General features: G+C 43.8%; 1 pseudogene; it reads left to right on the top strand.

The window, feature by feature from the left end:
- The first annotated feature begins 494 nt into the window (after positions 1-494).
- Positions 495-2,862, top strand: LOC140628442 (RNA-binding protein EWS-like; annotated as a pseudogene).
- The last annotated feature ends 4,766 nt before the right edge of the window (positions 2,863-7,628 follow it).

The following is a 7,628-nucleotide window of genomic DNA, read 5'->3' as shown; positions in this document are numbered from 1 at the left end:
TTTATCTGATTGTTGCAAATAGCCCTATGAAGTAAGCGAGACATATTTTAATTTCCTCATTTAGTGAGAAAGAAGGAACAGAATTTAAGAGGATCAAAGTGGTCAAATGACAAAAGAAGATGGGACTAGGAGCTGGGAATCTTTTTATCTTGTTCTGTCCACATGGAATAGTTCTACATTGATGGCCACCATGTCTATAATTTCTTAATCATTATGAAATATCCCTAACAATTTTATTATTCTCCTTTGGTCTCAGAGATCTTGTATTAACAATGTCCTTATTCTTTGATCTTCATAGGAAATTAATATATGTCAAAATATATGTATATTTTATGTCTATGCTGAGATTTCCTGAATCTAATATTTGAAAATCCAATATGTGGTCATTGTCCTCACTGAAGGTTAGCACAGCAATAATTTCTAGTGAGTTTGTAAACAGAGAGGGAAAGCGAGAGGGAGACAGACATTGAGAGAACGAGAAGGAAGGAGAGAAAATGGCATCCATGGATTACAGCCAAGCTGCAGCTCAGCAAGGCTACAGTGCATGCCCCACCCAACCCACTCAAGGATATGCACGAATCAGCCAAGCATATGGGCAGCAAAGTTACGGAACGTATGGACAGCCCACTGATGTCAGCTAGCCCCAGGCTCAGACCACTGCGACCTATGGGCAGAGCGCCTATGCAGCTTTTTTTTTTTTTTTTTTTTTAAATTCATGGGAGACACAGAGAAAGAGGCAGAGACATAGGCAGTGGAAGAAGCAGGTTCCCTGCAGGGAGCCTGACGTGGGGCTTCATCCCAGGACCCTGGGATCATGCCTTGAGCCAAAGGCAGATGCTTAACCACTGAGCCACCCAGGTGCCCTGCCTATGCAACTTCTTATGGACAGCCTCCTGCTGGTTATACTACTCCAACTGCCCCCCAGGCATATGGTCAGCCTGTCCAGGGGTATGGCGCTGGTGCTTATGATACCGCCACTGCTACGGTCACTACCACCCAGGCCTCCTATGCAGCTCAGTTTGCATAGGGCCCTCAGCCTGCTTACCCAGCCTATGGGCAGCAGCTGGCAGCCACCGTACCTGCAGGGCTACAGGATGGTAACAAACCCACTGAGACTAGTCAACCTCAATCTAGCACAGGGGGTCACAACCAGCTCAGCCCAGGATATAGACAGAGTAACTATAGTTATCCCCAGGTACCTGGGGGCTACCCCATGCAGCCAGTCTCTTATCCTAGGCACCACCATCTTATCCTCCTACCAGCTACTCCTCTCCACAGCCGACTAGTTATGATCAAAGCAGTCACTCTCAGCAGAACACCTACGGGCAGCCGAGCAGCCATGGTCAACAAAGCAGCTATGAGCAGTAGCCGCTCACTAGTTATCCCCCCAAACTGAATCCTACAGCCAGGCTCCAAGTCAATATAGCCAACAGAGCAGCAGCTATGGGCAAGAGTTCATTCTGACAGGACCACCCTAGTAGCCTGGCTGTTTATGGGCATGAGTCTGGAGGATTTTCTTTTTTTTTAAATATTTTATTTATTTATTCATGAGAGACAGAGAGAGAGAGAGAGAGAGAGGCAGAGACACAGGCAGAGGGAGAAGCAGGCTCCATGCAGGGAGCCTGACATGGGACTCGATCCCGGGTCTCCAGAATCAGGCCCTGGGCTGAAGGTGGCACTAAACCACTGAGCCACCCGGGCTGCCCTGGAGGATTTTCCAGACCAGGAGAGAACCAGAGCATGAGTGGTCCTGTTGACCGGCGAAGGAGAAGAGGAGGATTTGATGGTGGAGGCATGAGCAGAGGTGGGCAGAGAGGAGGATACAGTGGAATGGGCAGCGCTGGAGAGCCAGGTGGCTTCAATAAGCCTGGAGGACCCGTGGATGAAGGACCAGATCTTGATCTCGGCCCATCTGTAGGTCCAGATGAAGACTCTGACAACAGTGCAATTATGGGCAAGGCGTAAATGACAACGTGACTCCAGATGATCTGGCACATTTCTTTAAGCAGTGTGGAGTTGTCAAGATGAGCAAGAGAACTTGGACAAGGAAACAGGAAAGCCCAGAGGTGATGCTACAGCATCCTATGAAGACCCACCAACTGCCAAGCCTGCCATGGAGTGGTTTGATGGGAAAGATTTTCAAGGGAGCAAACTTAAGGTTTCTCTTGCTTGGAAGAAGCCTCCGATGAACAGCATGCAGGGTGGTATGCTCCGCATGAGGGCAGAGGGATGCCACTGTCACTCCACGGAGGTCCAGGGGGCTCAGGAGGTCCTGGGGGCCCCATGGGTCACATGGGAGGCCGTCGAGGAGACAGAGGTGGCTTTCTCCCAAGAGGGCTCTGGGGTTCCCCAGGGAACCTATCCAGAGGAGGAGACATCCAGCACTAAGCTGGGGACTGGCAATGCCTCAATCCGGGGTGCGGAAACTAGAACTTCACCTGGAGAACAGAATGCAACCAGTGTAAGGCCCTGAAGCCTGAAGGCTTCCTTCTACCACCCTTTCTGCCCCAGGGCGGTTACCATAGCAGTGGTGGCCTTGGCGGCATGTGGGGAGGAAGAGGTGGCCTCATGGACCACGGTGGTCCCAGTGGGATGTTCAGAGGTGGCTGTGGTGGAGGAAGACAAGGAGGCCCTGGTGGGTCCTGTGGACCTTTGATGAAACAGATGGGAGGAAGAAGAGGTAGACATGGAGGGCCAGGAGAAATGGAGAAAGGCGAGCACCATCAGGGACTCAGAGACCTGCCCGCTCTACTAGACTCAGAGACCCCGCAGAGCTGCATTGGCTACCAGATTTATTTTTTAAACCAGAAAATGCTTCAAATGCATAATTCCATATTTATAATGTTGGCCACAATGTTATGATTATTCCTTGTCTTAGTATTTTTCACCATTTGTGAAGAAACATTAAAACAAGTTAAATGGTAGTGTGCCAAGTTTTTCTCCTTTTTTAAAAGATGGTTATTTAAGACTAAACAATGGGAACCCCTTGTGAGCATGCTCAGTATCATTATGAAGAACCAAGATGGTCTCTAACTATAACAATGTTCATGGTTAAATAAAATTCCAAATGTTTATTAAAAAAATGAATCTGTAGGGATGCCTGAGTGGCTCAGTGGTTGACTGTCTGCCTTCAGCCCAGGGCATGATCCCAGGTTTCCAGGGTCGGGTCCCGTATGGGGTTCCCTGCAGGGAGCCTGCTTCTCCCTCTGCCTACATCTGCCTCTCTCTCTGTATGTGTTTCTCATGAATAAATAAATAAATCTTAAAAAATGAATTTGTAAATGAGATTGTACATTTGGAAAGAAGGGAAAAGAACTAATTGAACACTGACCACACACTGGTTGTTTTACATTCATTATCTCATTTAATGTTCTCAATACCAAAACAGGAAAATGTCACTCTTGTCCTACTTTACATTTAGGAAATTGACTCTGGGAGATGTTAAATAACAGGACCTAGAGACCAAAGGTATCAAATGATTAAGCTAATAAGGGGAGGAACTGAAATGATCACCGTACATCTCTGATCTGTGTGCCGGTTAGACAACACAGCGTGTGAGTATGAAAAAGGGGTAAAGAATCATTTGAACACTGGGTCTATATGCAACTGATGAAGCACCAAATGCTACTTCTGAAACTAAAAATACAGTATGTGTTACCTAAATTGGTTTCAAATAAAAAATTTTTAAAAAGAATCCCTTTGCAGCAATAATTTGAGTTGGCATGTGTATGCCCAAAATCACATATCAAAAACTCAAGGCCCACGAGAAATATTACTCTCTTATTCTTAAGGTTGCTGACCAGTTGTGGGGAGGGGAGGCACATTTTTTGATATGCTAGGAAGTCCCTAGTGAGGACAGAAGCCATTAAATTAATCAGTAACTTGTTAAGAACAGAAGTGTCAACTGGGACACAGTTTATCAGTTTGTTGGCTGTAGTGATATTAGCCATTTCGTGAACTTGAGCCCTGACGTTTATGATCTTTTGCCTTGTACTTGATTTGGAAATTTTATAGATGAAAAAATTAAAATAATGATGCGATGAATTGCTGTGTAATGACACAGGAGCTATGTTGTCAAAATATCCAAGAGATAACAGCATATACAGACGGACAGGTATCAACTGGGATCCTAACTCTGCAGCTTCCTGGCTGTGTGATCCTGGTCAAGATACTCGATTCTCTGAGCCTTTGTCTGTCTTTAGAGGCAATTAGGGGTGCCTGGTTGGCTCAATCAGAGGAACATGCGACCATTGATCTCAGGGTCATGAGTTTGATCCCCACATTGGGTGTAGAGACTACCAAAAACAAAAAAATCATGAGCTTTAAAAGAAACATAAAATGAGGACATTGGGTAGAGAGATTATCCTCCTCAATAAAAAGCTTTAAAAAATAGATAAATAAAATGAGGCCATCATACCTACCCCACAGGGTTGCTGTGGGTCTCTACCAAGTTTAAATATGCAAAACACCAACTCCTGTATTTGGCACATAGCAAGAACTCAATATTTTATCAGTGTCCTTTGTCTTTCCCTTGAGAATCATTATTTAAAATGAATCTCCATACAGCTAGGACCTTTTCAGATTTGAAAAAACAAACCTGTTTACGTATATTGAGTAGTAGTAGTAGTTTCATATTATTTCACCATTTCTGCTTTGTTAGGCAGCTGTAGTTCTGCCAGATGCTGTGCTGCTTTGTAGTCTACACAAAAATTGACTCACACAAAATGGATTCGTTTGTGGCTGACTTAATAAGATTTGCACAAAATTATTGCTGCATTTTAAATTTGTTTTTTATTTTTTTCTTTTCATTCTGTTTGGCAGAACTACCCAAATAGCACTTAGAGGACCAGAAATACATGGGAAAGTAAGTTCTCCAAGCAGACACTCAGAATTGCTTGGCAGACTTTACAACAACTGGCAAAGGAACCTTCACACACTCTGATAATACTGCAGAGTTAAAGAAGCAACTGTATGTGCCTCCATGCAGCTGTCTAGTTTCCTAACGCATGTTCCTAAAATAAAAAAAATTTCAAAAAATGAACCACACACATACTAATTGTCTTTTTCCTTCCAACAATCCAACTACTCAGCCTTCCTTCTTGAAGCCCATTTTCGTAAACACTATGTTGACCAAGAAGTGTCTGGAGATGTGAGGATGGAGAAAGCTTGTATTGTTTATTGAATATCAGAGGACGTTTCCTTCAAGCGACCTCAGGCATGTGTGAGTGCTATCATAAGAGCCACATTTTAAAGGGGTGAAGTCATCGCAGACGCTGCCTTAGAAGAGCGTACTGGTGCCAAAGACTATCCTCAACAGCATTTCCAGATTTGCTTTTTTAAAAATCCAGAGATTTTTTTCTTAAACACATAAATCAAGCGTGAACACGGCAAAGGTTCAGCAGTTCACTTCCATGCATTGCTACCCTTCATCTTGGAACTCAATTTCTTAGCCAGGTTGCCGTTGGGGGCTAAATGAAGGGAAAACAGAGCTGGGACGTGTGGGGGAGGAGACAGACAGGGCCAAGACTCCAATAAAGGGACAAGCTACACAAAGGTATAATAATCAGTGATCCTAAGCAAGAGAAAGCAGAGGAGAAAGAAAGTTACTTAAAATCAGAGGAAGTAGAAGGCAAGAAAAGTTACTTAAAGTTGGTATATTGGGGAGCCAGGGTAGCTTAGTCAGTTGGGCATCTGCCTTCGGCTCAGATCCTGGTCCCAGAGTCCTGGGATGGAGCCCTACATTGGGTCCCCCCCTCAGGGGGGATCTGCCTTTTCCCTCTGCCTCTGCCTGCCACTCCCCCTGCTTGTGCTCTCTCTCTTTGTCAAATAAATTTAAAAAATTGGTATACACCAAAGAAAAAATATACATATAACTTCCATTTTACTGATGAATGTCCTGTAGTCTAAAATTAGAATTCTATAAAGTCAAACAAAGAGCCACAGTTAATTTCTTGGGAGGCTCCAACTTTCAACTTGTATTAGCTCTAACAAAGAAAAAATTTTCTGTGCAAATTCAGAAAGCAGCACACACACACAAAAAGAATGTAAAAGCTCCTCCTAGGTGAGCATTGTAGCCTTGCACAAAGGGGAAATGAAAATCTTTTCATGCAAATGCCTTTCCCTCCAAATTCTATTAATCCTGACCTTTTAGGTTTTGTAAGGCATCAAATGTAGATTAAATAAAAATCAAATCAGTGGGCATTGGATTTTAGAGAAAGGAAAGGCCAGTCAGGAATGCTTGTTATTGGCAAGAATTGTTCATGTGACTATGGTGCTTAGTAATTGTTCAGCCAAGAAAGTGGGCCTAAGCTTTGTCTCCTACCACGAGGCCGTGTGCCCACTTTTGTTCTCTAGGGACAAAAAAATCTCTACATATTAAATAGAAGAGAAATATTTACCTTGGACTTTAGTGGGGGTCTGGCCAATAAAGACCTGTCCCTTCCTGGAAATATGAGCGATTCCCAGTGTGGAAAATACATAAACATACCCATAGGCATCACCGCCCCCTCACTCTTCTTTTGTCTCCAAACCTAAGAGACCGACCACATGCCCTCTTCCTTTCACAGGCCCCTGTTTGACACCTTGGCATTTCAGGTTTATCCTGGCAAAGCCCATATTTAATATTCCAGACAAAAATCAGAGAAAATTAGAGCTGGAAGTTTTAATATGGTGTATATATATATTTCAGCCAGTCGGCTATTGGCCTGAACCACTTATATCCTTCCGTCCCACAAAGGCTCATCCTTTAGATGATAGGCATCATTGTCACAATTAAAACTTTAATTGGCAAAATCAAAGTTCCTCCCTCTTTTCAGAAAAAGAAAAGTCTATTCTGTGAAGTTAGGTTGGATTCTACACAGTATTTGCGCCTTAGCTATAATCCAGCCAATTCCTTTTAGTGATCAGTCATGGAAATATATCATTCCAAGTCCTATTAGGCATTTAGAGGTGAATTGAAAATACTTATTTCCTAAGTGGTTTCACCTGTATTTCTTACGATTCTCTTTCTCTCCCATACACATATACCTGAGATAGAGATTGGGACGATAGGAGGGAAAAAAAAGGTGTCGGAGAGGTAGAAGGTGGCAACTGGGAGTTCTCTTGAGTTTTACTGCACATCAAGGGTGCCTAGTTGGCTACAGTTACAATAAATTTCCCTTGATGCCAATCTTTCAGTGTCGGCATTTCCCCCGGGTTAAGAATGAGAGTTGGGATTGACCTGAGTAATGATGTAGAATGCATGATACTCCGGAAGGTTCAAAGTGGTTTCTGGGGATTAAAGAGTGGGAAAACACATGCACACGATTTAGGGTAAAACAAAATACAGTGATATTCTACTTATCCAAGTGTCCAGCATACAGCCAAGGACTGAAAGGCCTAGAATTTCTCTCAGGAGTAAAAAAGTGGGTTACCTGAAGCCCTTCACAGTCATATGACCATGTGAAAAGGAAAAGGCAGATTGGAAGGGACGTAGCCAGGCACAACAGTGGAGGCTAAGAATAGAAGAAGAAAAGGTGCAAATGCCAGGGTCCAAGCTTACCACATTTCCCTTCACTATGGAGGTGATGGCTAGTTAGCCCTCAAGGGCCCTGGGGCAGCACCATGTGCTGCACAGTGTGACCATTACC

The sequence above is a fragment of the Canis lupus genome, chromosome X (assembly GCF_048164855.1).
Source record: "Canis lupus baileyi chromosome X, mCanLup2.hap1, whole genome shotgun sequence".
In the NCBI taxonomy this organism is placed as follows: domain Eukaryota; kingdom Metazoa; phylum Chordata; class Mammalia; order Carnivora; family Canidae; genus Canis; species Canis lupus.
The sequence above is the reverse complement of the archived record's forward strand: the minus strand, read 5'-3'. Positions and strand labels throughout refer to the sequence as shown.